The sequence below is a fragment of the Cnephaeus nilssonii genome (genome assembly GCF_951640355.1).
Source record: "Cnephaeus nilssonii genome assembly, chromosome: 19".
In the NCBI taxonomy this organism is placed as follows: domain Eukaryota; kingdom Metazoa; phylum Chordata; class Mammalia; order Chiroptera; family Vespertilionidae; genus Cnephaeus; species Cnephaeus nilssonii.
This window is the reverse complement of record NC_137090.1, coordinates 6,751,353-6,773,684: the sequence shown is the minus strand read 5'-3', so window position 1 is coordinate 6,773,684 and position 22,332 is coordinate 6,751,353. Positions and strand designations below refer to the sequence as shown.

The window sequence follows — 22,332 nt, the reverse complement described above, 5'->3', positions numbered from 1 at the left end:
GAGGGGAAGGGAGAGGGAGCAAGAGACAGAAATATCAATGATGAGAGAGAATCATTGATTGGCTGCCTCCTGTACACCCCACATTGGGGTTTGAGCCCTCAACCTGGGTATGTGCCCTGTCTGGGAATCAAACTGTGACCTCCTGGTTCATAGGTCGATGCTTAACCATGCCAGCCGGGCTAAGTACATTTTTTACCTCTATTTTTTGAACTTATTACAGCTTAATTTTTTAAAATTTCCCTGAATATTATTTTGGTGTAAAGTAGGAAGTCAAGCTCTAAAATGATTTATTTTCCAAATAGCTAGCCAATTATTCTAATACTTTTATTGAATAGTACATTCCTTCCTCGTTAGCTGGTGCTGTGACCTTTATCAAATATTTTGCTTTTACACACTCTAGGATCTGCCTCTGGGGAACCTTGTCTTAAATTTATCTGCTGGTTTATTCTGGATTCTTCATCACCAACTTAATTATTGTGACTTTACGATATGTTTACACCCAATAATGGAGCTCACTGCATTACACTAGTTTCCCCTTAGATATTCTCATACATTATTCTCTCTGTTGTGTTTTATAGTTCTGTTGTCTGTTTCTAAAAATAATTGCTGTTACTTGAATTCAGATAGGGGGGTGTTAGAATAAAAACTACTTAGGAGCTAATAGTTGGCATGTGATTAGCAGTCTTTTCAGAAGAGCTGATGATTAAACCAGGCACAGAAAGAGGATGGATAAGGGTTTCCAGCTGCCCTGGCTGGTGTGGCGCAGTTGGTTGAGTGTCGTCCTGAGCACTGAAAAGTTGTCGGTTTGATTCTAGGTCAGGGCACATCCCTAGGTTGTGGGTCTAGTCCCTGGTTGGGGCATGGATGGGAGGCAACTGACCAGTTTCTCTCTCACATTGATGTTTCTCTCTCTCTCTTTTTGTCTGTATCTCTCACTCTCTCTCCCTTCCTCTCTCTAAAATCAATAAAAACATATCCTCTGGTGAGGATTAAAAAAAAAAATTCTTGGCAGGTACCTAATCCCTGTGAACAACTGTTGATTTAGATGTCATTCTGTTTTTCTGTCTGAGTCCCAAGATCATCTTCACATGTGTGCAAAGAAACTTCACTTTGAGTAGGGTTGGTGAAGAATAAAGGGCCTTTTACACAGGCTAGATGATGCGGGTTCTCTCTCAGCAATGCAGCCAGGCGCAACCAAAGAGGAAGCCTGCAGCCTTTCCTTCACAGCACGGAGGAAAGAGTAAATGAGATCAGACCGAGGAAGCAATTCATAGCTCAGGGTGCCCACCCACTCCCTGATAAAGGATAGCTGCAAAATAACACACCCCGTATTTTTCCTTAGGGGCAAGGAAAGAGCATTTATTCATTCACTAGAGGCCCAGCGCACAATTAAATCGTGCAGGTGGGGTCCCTAGGCCTAGCCTCCTGCGATCAGGGCCACCTTCTGCCAGTTTGCCAGTCCCTAGGCCAAATGCCGCCTCTGCTGCCGGCTGTCAGGCCTGGGATCACCAGCTCATCCCCTGCTCTGGGGCTCAGGCCTGCGGGAAAGCAGGCGCAGGAGACTTCACCTCTAGGCGAGTGCACTGGGCTGGCCTCTGATGGAACATGCTGCCTGCTCAGGGCGCTCATGCAGGCGCTGCCACCGCCACTGCCACTGCTGCTGCCACTGCTGCTATGGCTTGATGCTCTGATGGAGGCTGTGGGGTGTGCCCGCGACCTACCCGTCCTGATGTGAGTGGTCCTGAGCAGGCTGGGCGGGTCCGGCACATGCGCATGGAGGTGAAGTTGCCGGCGCCTGCTTTCCCGCAGGCCTGAGCCCCCGAGCAGCCAGGGATGAGTTGGTGATCACAACGGCCTGACTCTGGCCACCCACCCCGATTCCCCGTTCACCATCGCTGATCCATCGGAGCCTGCGGGGGGAGGGGGGGGACCAAGAGAGACCAAGAGGTCAGAAGTTCAGCCCACTTGCCAGTCCCCAGTCCCCAGTCTCACCCTGCCCCGCTCGTGGAAGGGGAGGGACCAAGGTCAGTGCCACCTTATGGCGACCGGTAGTTTGGTCATTTTGTTTGTGACGCCTCTTGGCCTTTCATTATTATGATTTTCATATTTACTTAAGCCAATGTGAATGCCTACTACCTCTCAGTTTCCAAAAAGTGTTAGAGACAGAGGACAGTGGGTGCTGGATGCCAAAATGGTGGAGACAGGCCTTGAGAAATTCACAGTAGGGCGGGGAAGAGAGCTGTGCATGAAAGTAGTAATTTATAGCCACGAGTGTGGTAATAGCCTTGAACCATGTGCTATGAAAGGATGCATTTTGCCTGGGGGGAAGGGAGGGGTTATTGAGGATGTATGGACCGCTACTAAGTCAGCGGTACAGTATATCTAGCCATTCTAGAATCTAAGCTCTCAGACCAACTAATTCATTGTCATGCTATAGATATGTTCTATCTACTCTGATGGAGTCAGGAGTCAGATGGAGCAGATAAGACTTGGAAATGTAAAAAATAGGGACTACCCAGCCTGTGTTGCTCAGTGGTTGAGCGTTGACCTATGAACCAGGAGGTCATGGTTTGATTCCCTGTCAGGGCACATGCCCAGGTTGCAAGCTCAATCCCCAGTAGGGGGAGTGCAGGAGGCAGCCAATCAAGGATTCTCATCATTGATGTTTCTATCCCGCGCTCCCTCTCCCTTCCTCTCTGAAACCAATAAAATATATATTTAAAAAAAAAAAAGAAGTAAAGAGTAAATGTGAAAAGTACCTGGAGTGAAACCAGATTATACCTACATGGTAGTAGCTTGGGATAGAATTCTTCAGTTTTCTGACATTTCACTGTGAAAAACCTGAATAATAAATATTAGGTTATATAGGCAGAATTTAAAAAAAAAAAAGAATTTCTAAGTGACTCTTGTGTACTTTAATGGGTTAATATATGAGAGTCCTTTGTATTTTAAAAACAATCTTGATATATAGATTTCAAAACATTATAACTAAAAGCTAATGATAAAAATAATATCACATCTTACTAAACTCAAATAATTACTCTGATTTGTATTGTAAATGTTAACTGTGTTCCTCAAGGTGAGAATGAGTTACTTTTTAAAATTTTTACTGTTAGGATTGTTACATCTTGAATGTTTTTAAATTTTTATTGAATTTATTGGGGTGACATTGGTTGATAAAATCATATAGGTCCCAGGCATACAAATCTATAATCCAACATCTCTATATTGTATTGTATGTTCACCACCTAAAGTCAAGTCTCCTTCTATCAGTACTTATCTCCTCTTTACCCTCTTCTACCTCCCCTCATTCCCTTTCCCTCTGGCAATCACTATACTGTTGTCTATGTCCATGAGAGGTTTTTTTTCCCCCTTAATTTCTTAACATTTTTCACCCAACTCCCCATCACCTCTCCCCTTTAAGAGCTGTCCATCTGTTCTCTGTATCTATGAGTCTGTTTCTGTTTTGTTTGTTAGTTTATTTGGTTCATTAGATTCCACATATGAGTGAAATCGTATGGCACTTGTCTTTCTCTGACTGGCTTATTTCACTTAGCATAGTGCTCTCCAGGCCCATCCACGCTGTCACAAAGCGTAAGATTTCCTTCTTTTTGATGGCTGAGTAGTATTCCCTCATGTTTTTGTTTAATGATCAGGAAAGATGCCTGTGAGCATGCAGATCAGGTTTCCAGACATCTGCCTGTGTGCTTCCATCTGCCAGGAATAAAGGCATCTCATTCAAAGGATAATTCAACTTTATTTATTCAGAAATAAATGAACAGATCAGAAACATATTCTGTTGGAACATACATCCTGATCTGCCCCCCCCCCCCAATTTGGTCATTTTAGCCATGATTAAAATAATATAAAATGGCATAGCATAGCTTGGAAAATTATGGTAAAGGAAATTTTCTAGTGAGATTTAAAATGTGGAATGGATATTATTTTAATGGAAGTAAGTCTTGGGGGTGTCACCAAAAAGGATGGTAAACATTAAACTATAGTTAAGGAATGAATGCAGCGGGGCGACACCTTCTGTGATGTTGAGTGAGGATGATCATGTTCTCTCCAACTTTCTAATTCTTTGTCTTTGCTAAGATCTTGTCAAGTTTTTTATGTCATTTTGTTCTTAACACATTGTGAACAGATCACGAGAATTCTCGCTTCATATTACACAGTGTTTTACAAAGTATCATACTTTAAAAAGATATTAGCTTGTAAGAACATGTAATAAATAACTTCAAAATGCAATGGGTATTTAATTTTAAAGCGTGCCTTTAACATTTATGTAAAACGTTTTTTGTACTCGTTCAATAGAAACTTACCTGGCCACTGGGTAAAGCTAGCAATAAAACTACTGGTCCGAAATGTGTTAATATCAGATTAAGATCCCATGAAGGTAAAATCTCACAGAACCAGTTTGTGCCTTTCTCTTTCCGCAATCCAGCTGTGGTTTGGGTGTCCAGAACATCCAGGAACTGCCAGATCAGTCCCAGTTCTCAGGGCTCAGAGCACCTTCACCAAATGCTGAAGGGCCCTCTGACCTCCAGTAAGTGTGCCTGGTTCAAAGGAACTCGGTGTTTCTCGTGACGACCTTGAAAACCGCTTCCGTGACCATGCAAGCCCTGCTCCAACATTCAGAGGAAAATAAACATTTTTAATGAAATGGTGAGATGTCAAGGAAGAAAAGTGACTACCACCACATATGGGCCCACTCCTGGTGAGACGAGACCTGAAAAAAAGTTGGACACATGCTACTTCCTCCTTGTAGATCATTGTAACATCTAGGACCATTGCACCCAGTCCACAGCTGGGCTCTGCCAGTGCGAGTTCTCCTCCTTGTAGAACACCCAGGAGAAATCAGTTTAGTTCAGAGATTTCTCATTTAGATAGAAACTGACAAGTTCACTTGGAGTCTTCCCCAGGTGCCTTATGCGAAAGCACAGGAACGGGAGGACGGCCAGATAAGGAGAACCTGGGACCCTCACTGGCTACGTGACATTGCAGTCAACGTCTTCAGGGTTCAGGTTTTTATTTGCAAAATGGGAGTGATAATTTTGTGTTGACTTACGAGGTTAGAGGATTAAGTAAGATAACACACCTAAAGGGCTTAGCATACTGCCTGGCCTCTGGCAAATGCTAGATGGGAGAGAGCAGCTATTCATACCTCCTCATAATTCCGGGGGCTTGTTTCCTTGGGAACCTCCCCACCCCCCTACCTGCCCCCAACACTGATTCTCTTTTAACTACACGGCGGTAACATATTTGTATCTATTTGGAGGGAATTAGGATATACAGGACAAACCTAGTCAGAACAAACCTCGTTTCTATTCCTTTGTCATAATATAAGCCTTCGCTCACAAAATACCCAGAACACAGGCAATTCAAATGCAGTGTGAGAAGGTTCGTTGTATAGGAACGGTTGTCTGACTAAGGAAGGTAAGACCGGAAGAGCCATGGCAGGATGCCTTATTGCTGTCCTGGGTTTACTAGGTCAGTGGTGAATTCGCGCTGTTGGAATTAGTAGCATTAGTGTAGAGTCAGTATACTGGTTACAGTGATCTCTGAAGAGAACTCTGCTCCCTAGAGAGTGGGTACCCTGCCTTCCCAATAAAAGAGAAGAAGAGCCGAAAGCGGTTTGGCTCAGTGGATAGAGCGTCGGCCTGCGGACTCAAGGGTCCCAGGTTCGATTTCGGTCAAGGGCATGTACCTTGGTTGCGGGCACATCCCCAGTAGGGGGTGTGCAGGAGGCAGCTGATCGATGTTTCTCTCTCATAGATGTTTCTAACTCTCTATCCCTCTCTCTTCCTCTCTGTAAAAAATCAATAAAATATATTTAAAAAAAAAAAGAGAAGAAGAGAAGCAGGTGGCACCGTCTGTGACTCTCCAGCTTAGTGACTCTGTTCTGTCCATCTCTGACGCCCCCTGGGGTTGGCTGAAAGTGGAGAGAGAGTAATTCCTCCTGCACATGGAGCAGGAGCTGCCTTTTGGAAGTTGTATGGGTGACAACTACTATGATAGGTGTTTGAAAAGCCCGGTAGCACATAGATGACACTTTCGTGGCTTGGGGAAGTTCAGTCTGTTTTGAGCACTGTCACCTGGCTCTGCACGTGCGGCTTTTTCCAGCAATGCCCAGCCTTCCTTGCATTTTTATGACTTTCCATCTGGTTGTTTTGGAACAACTTCCCTATGTCCACCTACCACCTCAACCAATAGTGAAAGGTCACAGCAAAAATGACCAGAGCCCAGGTGCTGGAATGGATGTGTGTCTGGCAGAATCCTGCTTCACTTTTAGCAGAGCACACATTTTCCCGTTGTTCCGAAAACTACCACCACCCCATTCCAACTTGGGGGAAACTAAGGACAGGCTCCATGTATATGTTTATGTACTCTCCTTGAAACCATCTGTACAGCCCTAGCTGGTTTGGCTCAGTGGATAGAGCATCAGCCTTCGGACCGAAGCGTCCCGGGTTTGATTCCAGTCAAGGGCACATACCTTTGTTGCAGGCTCTTTCCAGCCCAGGCCCTGGTCGGGGCTCATGCAGAAGGCAACCAATTGATGTGTTTCTTTCACCTTGATGTTTCTCTCTTTCTTTCCCTCTCTCTTCCACTGTCTCTAAAAATCAATGGAAAAATATCCTCACCAGGATTAAGAAACAAACAAAAAACCCAAACCATTTGTACTCAAACGCAAACATTTCTAAATCAAGAGCCCTTATTGTTTGTTGTAGAGAAAACGCTATACCTGAATTGTAGCATACAGATTTGTAGCTCTATTTTCGGGACAGGACTGACTGGCATATCACAGGTCAGCAATATTACTGAATACCAGAATTACATAGTACACACTCACCTTTAAGGTGAAAAAATTGGCTTGTTTTATTCAAATCCATTAAATTAAAGGGCATATGATAATTGGGTTGTATGTTAATGAGAAATCAAAGAAGGAGCTTAAATCTCATAGGACAATCCATTACTAATGAATTACAGGAATGTGAAAAAGGCTTACTTGGAATTGTGGAACTTTTGGCTTGGAAGAATCTTAGGTCTTGACTTCAGTCATCTTAATTTTACAGATGAGAAATTGAAACAAAAGGAAGTTAAATGACATCCCAAGGTCACAGATTAACAAGTGGCAAAATTGAGACCACAAGCTCGATCTTTCAATTTCAAGACCAGTGTTTTCAAAATACACAAGCAAATTGTGTCTTCTCTTCAACATTATACAGTTTAATTTAATAAGCACCTACTATTTACCACACCATGTTAGTTCCTACCACCTCATATCGATACACCTAAAACACAGGAGTGTAGATTCATTGAAGGGATCAAATGAAATGATTCAGACTTTATTATTTCTTCAAGAGTTATATATTTTTATATTTTACGAAGAAAACTATATTCAGATATAGTATGTTAAGTTTTTTTTCTGGGGCAGCTTTTAGATGATGGGGAAGCTTGGTTCATGCATCAAGCGGAATGAATCATAACCACATACCATTGTCACGAGCCCCCGGTGAGAAGCCTGGCTCCCACTGTGCACTTTCTTCTTCACAGAAGCATGGCTGTTAGCGGAAGCCCTTTGGTCCGTCCCTGGCTGATTTGAGGGAAATGGGAACAATTTGTTTCCTGTTAGATCGTGAGCCTTGGAGACGGGTGCTGTCACAGCACAAGCTGTGTCTGCCTGCAGTTAGACTTGGCCAAAGCAGTTCATTAATACATTGCCTTACTGATATATTTAGAGCACCCACTACCAACCAGGCCTCCCACCTGTGTTCCCCAGTCACAGGTCCACGTGGAAGTACAGAAACCAGCGATGGACTGGCTTGCTTAGAGGAATTCACTTGGCTCTGGGACTAACCTATTTGAAAGGGAGGACCTGGTTAAAAATAGGGTAACAAAAAAAGGATAGAAAATTCACGCTCTGTCTGGACAAGTGTTAACGTGCCAGGAGACCAGCCAGTAGGTAGAACATCAGTAGATTTCAGGTCGTGGCTGCAAGCACATCACAGTATCCAAGGCAGAGCTCAGAAAAGCTTACCTCTGCCAGATATCAGGACCTGAACCTGAGTGTGAGTGGGTACATGAGCAGTTACATCAACGTGCAACAGACAAATCCACTGGCTACATGGATCTTTAGCAATTGTATGCTATTAGTTTCTTCATACTCAAATAACTAATACATCTGTGTGTTTTAATCAGCTATGCCCACCACTGGACTCTTCTCATTTCTTGCCTCTTCATGTCCCCAAGGATCTATACAGCATGTCCCCTGTCACAAGCTTGGAACTGATCAGACAGTAGTATTTTCGACTGATGACTGTTCTGCTCCAGTTACTGACACCTGAGCTGGGCCAAGTGAGTGGACTGGAGACTATGCTGACAAATTGAACACAGGGCACAATTCAGTTCCTGCCTCTCGATTCCCTGTGGTTCATGGGTCTGAAGGTCTCTCTCTCTTTTTAAAAACAAATCACTTTAGGCTCTACTCTAGGCAGGCCACAAGGCCACACACTAATAGCCTGCGATGTTGGTAATTGCAATCATATGAGAGAAGTCTCCTGTGTAGAATTTGACAACAGTGACCCCCTAAGAGCAGGGCATTGGTAATTTGAGTTCCCGCTTTAAAAAGAATCTGACTTTTTAAAAATGTTTCCTTTCTCTGCTTAAAACTTCAGAAATCTAGTGAACATTATTGGCAGAGTTGGGACAGCTAGACAACATTCAAACTTCAGTCTCTGATCCTCTCTGATCTCTAGGAAAAAAGAAATAGAAGAGCAGACCACCAGCCACCTATGGTTTATGGAATTATATGGTGCTACCCTGAGAAAGTGAAATACATTGGTTCCATAAAGGACACAGAAATATTAGCCTGCAAAGAAATATAAGTAAGAGTGGGATTAATATCTTCAATTAAATCATGTTTATTGCATAAAACATATGCATATGCTGATTTCCTTTTAACTCGAGAAAGAAAATATTGTTTGCACATGGTATCCCCAATTGGTGATGTAAACAAAGTGTCCTAGGAAGGGCTTGGAATTGATTGATTGATATTTACTAATTTATATTTAAGAAAATGAGGAAACACATTTTTTTAATCCTCACCCAAGGATATGTTTTTATTGATTTTGAGAGAGAGAGAAACTTCGATGTGAGAAAGAAACATTGATTGGTTGTCTGCCATGCGCGCCCTAATTGGGGATTGAAACCACAACCTAGGTATGTGCCCTGACTGGAACTTGAACCTTTTGGTGTACAGGACAGCACTCCAACCAACTGAGTCACCTGACCAGGGCAAAACACATTTTCTTAAGTGTGAAAAAGTTTTTAAGTTCTCTAAAACTTCTTTTTTTTTTTTAAGAAAATGGCAAAGAAATCCTGTTTAGCTACTTTATTGGCATTAAGAACCCATTTCCTCTGTTTTGTGTTGTTTTTCATTGTGATCCCAGGTCTGGCTCTCCTGTTTCTCATCTGTCATCCTGTCCAGATCCTGTCATGGCCTCTGTCCCCGGATGGCGGAGTTTCTTCTGCTTTTCTGTTTGTAGGCTTGGAGACAAAATATGGAGAGATTGAGACTTTCAGCGAATCTTTCAAAACCCAGCTTTCTTTTCTTTCCAGAAGCCAGCGTCCATTTGATTCCACAGAGGTGGTGGGATTTTTCTCCTTGTTTTAATCTGGGCTTTGTTTCTGGTCTGACATAAAGGAGGTTCTCTTAAGTGTCTATAAACCGAATGCATATTATTAACACAAAACATTCTCAGGGGCACAGGAAGTTTTGAAAATGACCTTTGGTACTAGTTGTCCGAGCCAATTCCTCAGGAATCAATTTAATCAGAGAAGGGATGTTTACCAGCAGATCGGCAATGCACAAACCGTGTGTGCATGTTTTATAGGCTGTTTTCTTGGATTAGCCTTAAAAACATGATGAGGAAGGCCAAGCACAGTGTGGGTGTTCCTGTTACTTCATATGTACATTGGATCCCTGTAAAACCCTTTCCCAAGGGTAAGATTCCTAGATGGAGAGGAGTCTGAACTCCGCATATTATGGAAAAAGCAAATGAGATAGACTGACAAGCATTTGCTTTGCGTATTTGATGTAAGTGGACTAGTGTCAGGGGGTTGAAGGAAAGCTCCACAAAATGATAACAAGATCCAACTTTATATGAAACAAGAAAACATTTCAAGGGTAAGAAATAGCTGGATAAAATTAAAGAATGTATTAATGATAGGTAGATGTGTTATAAAATACTGTGATTAAGATCTGGAACAAACAGAATTTAAAAACCAGAGCTAGACTAGACTTATTGGGGTGATCACTTCATAAGGTATATAAATGTCTGGTCACTACGCTGTACACTGTATACACTATACACTGAAACTAATATACTATTGTATGTCAACTATAATTGAAAAATAAGTTTTAAAAAATTTAAAAACCAGAGCTAGGTAAAAAAACTGGAAGGTGAGCTGGAAAGATAACATAATCTGGTCAGTGAAGGCACTCCCTCATGTGAGAACAAAAGAAGCTCTTGATTTCTTTGACTTGACCATATTTATGGTGTGAGAAGATAAGTGGTATTATTGGGGAAAGATGAAAAATATAGACGCAGAATGATTTAATATGTCAACACAACACTGAACAGCTATCTGGAAATCGCCACAGGGTTCAGAAAAAGTTTAACTCTTCATTTGACTGTTAGGTATTTAGTTTAACCCGAGGATACTCTGTCAGTTCTGCTATAACTCTTGTTTGAAAATGCAAATTCGTTTTCCTGTGCACTTGATATACTAAGGAACAATTTGAACATGACCTGTTTGCTTGAGCACAGCATATAATTTGAGCAAGCATTTTCTCCTCAAGAAACTTGAGGTGAATGAGAAAAATGGCACCTAACTCAACTGAGCTACATGGGGACCCACAAAACACACATGCACAGCTCCCTCATCTACCCCTGGGGCTCCAGCCTCCCATCGGATTTCAGACAAACTCTCTACCACTTTCCAGTACTCAAGCTGCAAACCTTTCTGATTCCCACGTCCACAACTGAACCTTGGGCCTTTCCCAAGGCAAAGTGCCATGTTGTCACATTTATGCATTCCTTAACATCAATCATGTGTAACACTATGCCAACCTTTTTATCAGGTTCCTATCTTTGTAAAAAAAAAAATATTTCTCATGAAAAAAATTTAAATCCTCACCCAAGGGTATTTTTTATTGATTTTAGAGATAGAGGAAAGGGGAGAGAAAGAGATGGAGAGAGAGAAACATCGATCCATTGTCTCCTGAATATGCCCTGACTGGGTATCGAACCCTCAACCTTTAGGTGCACAGGACAATGCTCCAACCAACTGAGCCACCCAGCTAGGGCTTTCTGATGAAAATTTTGAGTGTTATGCTGCTAGTCCTATTTTCCCTGTAAGTCCTATTTTTTTATTTGGCGGGGGATGGGGGTGGTCATGCATAGCATTGTGATTTCTAAGAACACCTATGTCACGTCATAGCAGAACTGTTCCACTACAGAGGAGACTGTGCAGCACTGAGCACTTTAATATGCCCAGCCTCTGAGCCCTGGAGGAGCTGTGTCCTACAAGCTGGGTCTGTTCAGTACCCTCCCTCATTAGCAAGAAAACCCACACAAGTGACTTCGTCTTCATTTTCAGATTTGCCCTCTGGCCATTGCATGCCTAATGCCCCACGGCTTAGTTTACCTAGGATGGACCTCACCAGCTGGCAGTGGTGCCTCCTTTGAGATGCATTTTCCAAAGACCAAATGGACCATTCTTTTGCCTTTTCAAAGAGAACCACACAGGAAGGGAAACAAGAAATTCAACTTTTAAGCTGGGCTATTCATGGCCTTTGCTAAATCCTGGCAGAGAATCGCGGTTCTTCATTACGATTCATCTCACTGATTTCCTAATGGAATGAACCAGCCTTTTTATTAAGACCACAGGAAAGCAAAGTCGGGTTACCCAAGTCATTAACCATTGTTATCTGATGAGTGAGAAACGAATCCCTTTTCAATATGCATTCGGGGATTTCTGTGTTTTCTTCCACTGGGTTCTGTCTTGTGAAAATTGTTTCAAGGGAAAGGAGGTCAGTCTGGCATATTCTGCCCCACTCCAACAATATGTGCCTCTGCTCCGTAGGCAGGCGGAATGATGTAGAGGAGCTCAGTAATCGGAAATGTAGTGTGAACAGTTCTATTTCCCACTGTCAAGAGAGACCAGCCATTTCACACACTCCAGAACATTCTGTCCCCACAACCAACAGGAGTGTTATTTCATCAGTTTCTTAGCTTTTCAATTAGAGTGCGCACACATACACAGTGACATTTCTGTCTCCTACTAACCCCCACTCCATAGAGAGCAATTTGTATAAGAAGGGAGAATGATAGCAAGTACATGTTAGTGTTTAGCAGTCTGCTTGTGAAATACATAGATCAGGAAAAGGGAAATCATTAATGCAAAACAAGCTTTCTAGAATAATTGTACACAAAGGTTTGTCTATACAGTTCTGCTAAATTGGCTCCATTCTTTTCCCTTATGCATAAATCAAAACCAATAGTTGAAAAGTATTGCTTTCTAAGCTGACTTGTGGTGTATAGGATACAACTGGACATTATAAATAAAGTCAATTTGTTGCAGGAAAAATTTCAAGATGCAATTTATTTTCAAATAGCATTGTATAAATCCACAACAAAATGCAAGATTTCTGAGCCTGTGAAACCTCACAGTAACTACTTCCCTTTCAGCCTTCACTGGACCTGTATTTTATACTCCACAACAATAGTAACCTATAGAGATTACAATGGGAGTAAGAAATGCATAGAATCTTACATTTTTGAAGACTAATAATTTCTAGGAACAGTTACATGAGAGCAATAGCAAATAACTTTTAAGACTATAAGAGGATACAAATGTGACTATCATTTTTTGGTGTCAAATAGACTGTTTCCACATGAGTCCAACCCAACTTACGCTAAAACTTCCAATGGCTACTTTGATTTAAACAAAATTGAATTATTTGGTCCTTTTGCCTTGATATAAACACATAATCTGTCGATTCATTCATTTATTCATTCATTTACTAAACATTCTTACTGAGTATATATTATGGGCCAGATACTGTGTTAGACATTAAGTAAGCAGTAAAGAACAAAAATACATAATCCCTGTTCTTATATATGTAGCTTCATTTCATTATAATATGGATAGATGGAACAATAAAATTATATACCAAGAAGAGATAATAGAACCACACAACTCTTTTATTTTGCATGCTTAAAAATTAAGGTTCAAAGAAATAAAGTGTCTTGACAAGGGTCATCCCTCTGATTGTCAGTCCAACAGTAAAATCTAATATCCTGACTTTTTCTCTAGTGATATTGCCCCTACACTTGCCTGCTTATACTTAGTTGATGCCTTTGAAGAATATTCTTCTCATTCATTAAGCAATTAAGAATCTTTGGAAAAATTACAATATTGCGCATTATCTTATGAAAATGCTGAACTGGATTGCTGCTTAAGGAAACAAATTCAAGTTGATTTTTGTTTTTGTTTTACTTTTTCATCTGCTTTTTATCGTATACATTCTGGTGGGCTTGGAACATTGTCAAGTACAGACAGCCCTTTAGTATTTAAGGAAGGAAGGAATGAAAAGGAAGGAAGAAATGAAGGGAGGGATGGGGGAGGAAGGAAGGAAGGAAGGAAGGAAGGAAGGAAGGAAGGAAGGAAGGAAGGAAGGAAGGAAGGAAGGAAGGAAGGAAGTCTGGCAGGCAAAAGACCTTTGAGCAGAGACTTATTTTAAGACTCAGAGTTGTAGGTATTAGGATACAGGGCTTTTTGATTTGTGGTTTGAGCGGCTAGCTGTGTGAACTTGATCTTTACCAAGGAAAAATCCCATTTGCATCAGCCAAGGCATCACGTTGCAGTTTTATTTCCTTAGGAGATTCAAAAGTTCTCAAGTTCCGCCTCCTCCAGATACAAACATCAGCTCAGTCAGGTTTCTCCGCGGCTGCACAGGAGACCTGAAGGAACACGTGACCCCGCTAGACAAAACAGAGACAGACAGACTCCCTGGAAATGTCTAGCTTTTGAAAAGTACCTGATGTGGAAAAAAATTAGAAGAGACATAGGAATGGAAAATTCCTTTGCTGGCTTCCTTCTCTCCTTCCTGCTAAGGTGGGATTAGTTACCAGCTGTCAAAAGAAATATCCCTTTTAATTCTTATTTAGGGGAAAGGAAAGCATTGGGGGGGAAATGTCTGGGAAGGGCAGGGGCAACAGGGGCCTCCCTTTTCACCGTTCACTCCTGCAGTTTGAAAGAGTCAGGAGAAGGAAGGATTATGTCTCCACATGAAAACTGAAGAAGCACTGAGGAAAGTGTGCAGCTAAATTAGTCTCCCTCCAACATTTCCTAACAAAGTCATCAATATGGCAATGAAGTAAGTCAGGGGTTTGGGGCTGGAGCTATTCAGGTAAAGACATCATTAATAAAAATAGTCTTTCAAATGAGGGCTTCTTTAATTTTTTAAAAAGTATTTCAATTATAGCTTACATTCAGTATTATTTTGTATTAGTTTCAGGTGGACAGCACAGTGGTTACACAATCATATATTTTACAAAGTGTTGCTCCTGATATTTGCAGTACCCACTTGGCACCATTCATAGCTATTACACTATTACTGACTATATTCTCGATGCTGTACTTTACATCCCCGTGACTATTTTGAAACTACCAATCTGTGCTTCCCAATCTCTTCACCTTTTTCGCCCAGCCCCCTTCCTCCTTCCCTTCTGGCAACCATCAGTCTGTTCTCTGTATCTATAAGTCTGTCTTTGTTTTGTTTGTTCATTTATATTGGTCTTTAGATTTCCTGTGTACTAGTAAGTGAAGTCATATGGTATTTGTCTTTCTCTTACTTATGTTACTCAACCATCAGAAAGAAGGAAATCTTACCATTTGGGACAGTGGATGGACCTGGAAGGTACTGTGCTAAGTGAAATAAGCCCGACTGAGGGCATCTTTCAGAACCCAGCCACCTTTGATGCTCCTCTCATCCCTGAGAACAGATACTTCCTTGAGGAGAGTGATGACTTTTCCCTTTACAAGCACGTCTTACAGAGGAATAGGGTTTACCGGATGTCTGGGCACACCTTTAAATATTTGGCACATCTATGGCACGATTTACAATTCATAAAGCTCTCTCAGGGCACGATTTCAGTTCACGCCCACAACATGGTGTGATTCCCATCAGTAAATGGGGATGGGATTAGGGAGGACGCAGAAGCCAGCCTCATGCTTCAGAAGATCTATGAACTTGCATCTCCTGGAGGTTGGGAATTCCAGAGCTAGTAGGTGCATTCTTTGGCATTAAGGTGAGAGCTCCTTGACAAAGATTTAAAAATGCGATTCAGTGATAAATAGAATTGCATCTCAATTTTATCTTAACACAAATAGAGGAAAAGATTGGAAATAATTGTGGCAAAGGAAATTGAGGCACAATTCATTTTTATTGCCTTTCCTGTACTTATTCATATTTTCTACCATGTATGTTCTGAAAGGCTTGGAACACAGTAAAACACAGTTGCTGAAGTGGAAATGAGAAACAATGAAGGAAAATTTTGAGTGTTGGGGTGATGCAGAGAGAAAAAAGCCCAGGCAAAATGTAGTCATTCTAATGTTGGGTGGAGTCTCTGCCAAGCAAGTGGGGCTTGGGCTTCAGGAGAAGTGGAGATGGATGAGGAACATAGGAAGCTTATTAAGGCAGCAACTGGAGAGAAAGGCCAATAAGTGTGAAAAATGGAAGTGTTTGGGTCTCCAATAGAGTATAATTGCTGCATGAAGAAAAGCACTAATTTCTTAGCTTCTGCTGAAGTACGGCTTTCTGCTAGATGCTTTAAAGATGGATACACTTCAGTCAATTCTTTCCCACTAGTATTTAAATTCTGGTGAAGGAAATGACACATGCAACCAAGAACCATACTATATGGATTGAAAGGGAGAGTGCCTTTGAAAGTTTTGTTAGTTCTGATCACATAATTAAATTGATGCCCCCTCCGGTGGGAACTAACCTTTAGACCACTTCACAACCAACATTCCCTTTTGCTTGGACCACGTTCCACTTGCTAAGACCATTATCAGACCTTCCCAGGATCCAGACCTGCCCAGAGAATTCTTCACCCAGAAAAAGCCCACCTGGAGTCCTTTAAAATCTCTGACTCCCCATCTCTGGTCCTTGGGTGTTGGTGCCATTTGGGGGCTCAGCCCATCTAGATTTCGATGACCTAGTAAATTTATAATTCTTTACCACTTTTGGCCTCGGATGTTCCTCCTTCGAAGACCCTAACAAGTTTGTTTAAAAAATATATTTTAAAAATAACTATAAATTGATGTTTGGAGAAGGCAAGGAAGGGGAGTTAGTGACAGGAACCTTGAAGGGAAGATTTTTAAGAGTTTACTTTTTTTAGAGCAGTAAAAATTGACAGTAAAATTGAGGGATGGTACCGAGATTTCCCATGGATCCCCTGGTCCCATGCATGCAGAACCTCCTTCATTGCCAACATTGCTCACCAGAATGATACATTTTTTAGCAAGGGTGACCCTGCCTTGATACATGATTGTCACTCAAAGTCCACAGTGTACCTTAGGCGTCACTCTTGGGTTTGGACAGCGCTGTAATAACATGTATGCATCATTATAACCCCATACAGAGTATTTTCACTGCTCTAAAAACCCTCTGTGCTCTGCCTGTTCATTGCTCCCTCTGTCTGCCCTTCACCAACTCCTGATTTTCTTATTGTAGCCATAGTTTTACCTTTTCCATAATGTTCTCTGGCAATACAGGGTGGGGCCAAAGTAGGTTTACCGTTGTTAGTACAAGAAACACAGAGTTTATTCTTATATTATTATTGATTAATTATGGTATTATTTTCTATATGAACAACTGTGAACCTATTTTGGCCCCACCCTGTATGTATTTCTCCATGTCTTTTCATGGCTTGATAACTCTTTTTTTTTAGCACTGAATAATATTTCATCATCTGGCTATACCACAGTTTATTCACCCACTGAAGGAAGTCTTTTACCTTGGCAATTATGAATAAAGCTGCTATAAACATCTATGTGCAAGTATTTGCGTGGACATAAATTTTTAACTCTTGGTAAAGACAAAGGGGCATGATTGCTGGATTGCACATAGAAATATAGGTTTTTAAATTATAGGAATTCAGTCAACTTGAAGTTCACCATGCGCCAATCATTAGTCAGAAGGAGGGGCATTGTCTTTGGAGAATAGTGAGTTGTATGGGTCAGCTGGCTCAGGGATCGGCAATCAGTTTTCTGTAAAGGGTCAGATACTAGATATCTTGGGCTTTGAGGGCCACGTGGTCTCTGTGGAGACTCTGAAGGTCACTGCTTTTCTACTTACATGTGAGTATGGGTGTGTCTGATGTTCTAGGCATTTACTTCAAACAAAGGAATGAAGCCAAGCCGTGATGATATGACTCCGTTGGAGCTGGGAAGACATCCAGTTTCCCCATCTTGCTTCCTGTCCTGCCTTCTCTGTGGTCTTTCTCATGCGATACAGTTAAGATGCCTCATCTTCTCAGATCAGTCCGAACACTCACCCAAACAAAGCCGCCCTCCCTGAAACTGTCCTTGGAGAGCAGCGGGAGCTTTCTGTGCACCCTGGTGCTCTTTCAAAAGTCCTCTGAGATGGGGCACTGATAAAGGGAGCTCAGCTTGGCAGCACGCCAGTAATTGAGCAGAGGCATCCATAATGCTAAACAGTCAAGTAGGGCTCATTATGGATAAGCCATAAGGAAAGTTGCCTCGATTAGTATGGAAATGTGGACATTTCTCTAGTGTCCAATTTTCTTTGCAGAAAAGTTAGCCTCTGGGTTCACTACTTCCCTGACCTTTAGAGGTGATTGAAAAGATTGGTCCCTTGGAGGGTTCAAACGCTTCTAGCTGTTACTGTTTAACAAGTTGCATATCACATGCTCCAGAACAGAATGTCAAAGCCTGAATGATAGCTAACAGGTTTGCAACTCTTAAGTATCTGGCTTAGGTGGGTGTTTTGACATCATTGTTATCATTATTAGCCCCATTTTATGGATGAGAAAACTGAGGTGCACACAAGTTAAGCAGCTCCCTCAGTCTCAAAGCTACTGACAGCACCAGCATTGAAATCCAATTTTGCTTTCTCAAGTATTCGTGCTTTTATTTTATTATTTTTTTAAATCCTCACCCGAGGACACGCTTAGAGAGAGGAACAAGAGAGAAAGAGAGAGAGAGAAAGAGAGAGAGAAACATTGATATGAGAGAGAAACATCAATCAGTTGCCTGCCATATGTGCCCTGACCGGGAACCAAATCAACAACCTTTCGGTGAACAGAACAATGCTCAACCAACTGAGCCACTCTGGCCTGGCAAGTGTTCATGCTTCTAAAAAATGAAAACCCAAAGCAAACAACCCCCCAAACAGCATCTATGCTCAGGACCTAGAAAGTGCCCCTTGGGTTTGGAGGATCAGCCAAACTGGATGGGGCTCCTAGATCCCCTGGTTACCAGTGCTCTTTGGAGTAAAGAAAAATACTAACCCCTCGCCAGCACAATACTGCCTTTAAGCTCTGGATACAGCTCCCCCAGGGTTTGAATAGCTTGAGAATGTTGTTTCAAATTTTCTGGGCCTTTTTCTGGATGCTGCCACTTTAAAGCCAGCTCTTCTCTTACCCTTCCATCTTCTGACTTCTGGTCAACCAGCTAGCCTACACGACCACCTCCACAGTTCTTTTCACCCCGAGAACCCGCTGCTGGGGTGGAGTAACTGCCTGCACACAGCCTGTACATCCTGGTTCTGGCCCACAGCCTGTGTTTCACTTGTCCTCTCAGTCTTAAGCTCTGATTCTGGGGTTAGGGGAGGGCGGACCCTCCAGTCGTAATCTCTGTCTCCTGTTTATCAGGGCGTCTTTGGAACTGTGAGGCACTTGGTAAATAATCATTAAAGGCATGTTGAATAAAGGTAGGAATGGATGCTTAGCTCTTTCTGATTGTCTTGTCTCAGTTTTCATTGGCATGCACTCTCAACCCTCACCTGCTAAGATGCAGACAAAGAGTTCTGGTTGAAAAGGGTTTCTTTGCAATGCTCCACATCTGAAAGCCGGCAGGACGATTTCCATAGGTTAGCTCCCAGCAACCCTGTTTGTAAATATTTGAGTCACTTACTGGCATTGTTGAGCATGTTTCTGGCCCAGGAAGTCTTCCTCCTTTGTAACCCTGACCGAATGAAAACTTAGTCAGGGTATGCATGCTCGAATGACCTTCACGCTGTACCTTCTGCAGAGGTACAGAGGTGGTGAGGTAACCACAGTCTCAGCTGACCAGCCACTGCCCGCTTTATAAGATGCCAAGGGCTACCTATGTAGATTCCCAGGGTGGAACTGTAGGAACAACCAATGTCAATGGTTAACCCAGGTTCTTGGTGTCTGCAGCTTTTCTTCCCTTTATTATTAACTAAAGAATGTTTTTTTGCCATTGCTCAGCTGTGAGCACCCAGCTCACAGGTGCTCTATGGGGAGAGTGAATACAGGTAAGCTTTGCTCTACTTTTGTTATTGTACAAGGTCATTCAGTCTATGCTTTGCTCATGCTGGACTCTGCTTAGGGGCCAGCAATGCTCTGTATCCAGCAATGTAAATGTCAGTGTTGAATCAAGTGCAATAAAGACCATTTAATTTCCTATCCAGGTGCTTCAAGTAGGAGTCAGTGTGTCATTCCCTGAGTTCTTTCGAAGATTTGGTCAAAGTAGTTTCTAATGGGTCTTTAAGGGATTTACTAAACAGATCTTGGTGCCACTATGTATGAAGCTGTCTCAAAGTGACTTCATGTTCCATATTCAATGCCAGGTGGAGTATTCTAACAGTTCTTTCAGAAGCAAATTATTATATCCTGTTTTATTAACTTCAAGCTTTGAAATAGGCATCTGTATACCACATAAAAACTTCAAGAAAAATGAGCTAATTCTTCTGAGTTTTGTATATAATGATATGAGAGAATAAAAACATCAACTTCCTAGATTGATTTTAACATAAATTAGAAGACTTTTCTCCTCTTGCAATTCTCTCTCTCTCTCTCTCTCTCTCTCTGAAGCTTTTTTAAATTCTTGCCCATTAAAATCATGGAACTTTTGTCTCTGAGTATTTATTCAGAAAAGTGTAGAGCTATTGATCCTTTCTCTCTGACTACCATGAACTCTATAATGTATATAATAGAGTTGCTTCCCTTGTTTGTGAGTGTAGGTGGTAAATTATTACTATGCGTCAGATGATTTTGATAATGTGCCTTACATTCTTTTGTAGTCCTATAAACTGAAAAGTCTCTAGGAGAAAAGGACTGAAATATTTCTGCTGAATATTAGTCTTATAGCTACAAGAGTTAGACTTTTAAGAAGAAAGAATATATTAATGTATAGTTGCCAATAGCTATAATTCCTGCTTAAATTTATTTTTAGAACCTGAGACTGTGAGAATTGTGGTAAATCTAAGACATTAGTCTCATACAAAACTAGACCATGATAACATTTGAAACTGGAAGAAAAGACCGTAGTGGAAGGGGCCGTCAATATGCTATTATAATGCATTTTCCTAAATTAGTATATTTGGATTTGCAAGAGAAAAAATGTTCAAGGACATTGGAAAAAATATGTTTCTTATACATGTTAATGGTGAGTCCGAGTTAAGGATATAAATTAGTTGAAAATTGGGACTTGGCCAAAATTGTAATTTTGTGGAAAGCATTGATATATAAAAGGTATTCAGAGTAAATATTTGGTAGTACCAAAACAATCCATATATTTAGTGGAACCTTCTCTTTTTGAGTTGATAAAACCCATCCTTTGAACAAACTGTTTCACCTTTGTCCCATTTTTTCTCTTGCAAGTCCTAGAGTATTCTATATTACTTCCTTGTTGTAGGAAAAGTGGCCTCCAACCTAACTTTAGGAATAGTGGGTGGAAAATTGCATGATTCCAGGCATCAGATGGACTTTAACTATTTCTATGGTGAGGTAGAAAAATAAGCATCTTTGTGCTTATTATATTCTGGATGCTTAAATACTATATTCATTGGATTTTCATCTCAAATTTGAGAAGAGTTATCATATTCATTTTATAGAGGAAGCTTAGATTTTCCACTTTCTGGCTGTGTAATCTTGGGAAAGTCATGGAACTTCTTTGAGTCTAAGATCCACACTCAGTGTTGTCTGCATTCCAAGTGCAGTTTGATCAAAAGGAAAGTGATTTCATTGAGGCAAAGAACAGGTGATTGTAAGACTCCCACAGTCCAGCCTTCTAAGGACATTGTCTCCTCTTCCATGAACCTCACCCCCTCTACCACATATTCAGGCTCTTATATATTCTCTCGTGTATTTTTATGGAGTTTATTTTTTATGTGTATGAGTCGTGCCTCCAAATAATCATGTTCACAGTAGCAGCAATTTGCCAGAAGCTAAGAGAAGCAACGAGATGACCATGGTGTGCCTTTTAGAAACATTCATTTAACTCAACAATTTGTATGGAGAATAAGAGGAATAAAATAATTTAACTGATAAGCAATTAAGTAATTATTTTTATAATGGAGGTATTCTGATCTATCTATCAGAATTCAAAATTAGCATACATTGTAAAGAAAAATCCTAAGACTGGAGTATTTTGAACTTGGGATCCAGTCCTTCGTGTTATATTCTTTATCCCTTCTGTTTTCTCAAGTGTGTTTTTTAATGGAAAAATTTGCACAGCTCTACTAAAGGATGATGTTGGTGAGACTAAATTCTTGGATTAGGTTACTGCTTGATTAGTTAGTTGGCTGTGCCCCAGAAAAATATCCACTCACCCACAAATGCGGCCAATCTTTTCACAACTCAGTACTGTTCTCATCACACGTGAGACTGTTCCAAGCCGTGGGTAATTCAGAACATTCTGTCTCTACTTTGGGAAAATAATGCCAAAGTAACTTCAAAAACAAGGCACCTGCCATAATGACTCGGCCACAGAAATTGTTCACTAGATTTCTGGTTCAAGGTTCTCCTTCCTGTACAGAAGCCAGAAGAACACTGACTCGGCCGAGCAAGAGCTTACTAGGTCTCACCAATGAGCACTTACCTAACAGCATGCTCCACCATCCTTAAGTGTTTTCATGACTGACATGCTAGTGAGTTCTATTTATAGATGGCACCGTAAAATCCTTCCCTGGACATGCAATTATCATTTGAGAAGGTGCCCGAATATCAGAGACTGTGAATTATACATCCTTTTGCATGTTTACTTGCCTCT

At 41.3% G+C, this 22,332-nt stretch overlaps 1 protein-coding gene across 2 annotated transcripts in view; it reads left to right on the top strand.

Annotated features, from left to right (window-relative positions):
- Window positions 1–19,557: 19,557 nt before the first annotated feature.
- KCNJ16 (potassium inwardly rectifying channel subfamily J member 16) overlaps window positions 19,558–22,332 on the top strand; it is a 40,934-nt gene continuing 38,159 nt past the window's right edge. The window contains exon 1 of one of the 2 annotated variants that reach the window (XM_079796787.1): window positions 19,558–19,594. The gene's annotated coding sequence lies outside the window, so the exon portion shown is untranslated. The remainder of the gene's footprint in view (window positions 19,595–22,332) is intronic. The other variant, XM_079796786.1, reaches the window with a different exon arrangement.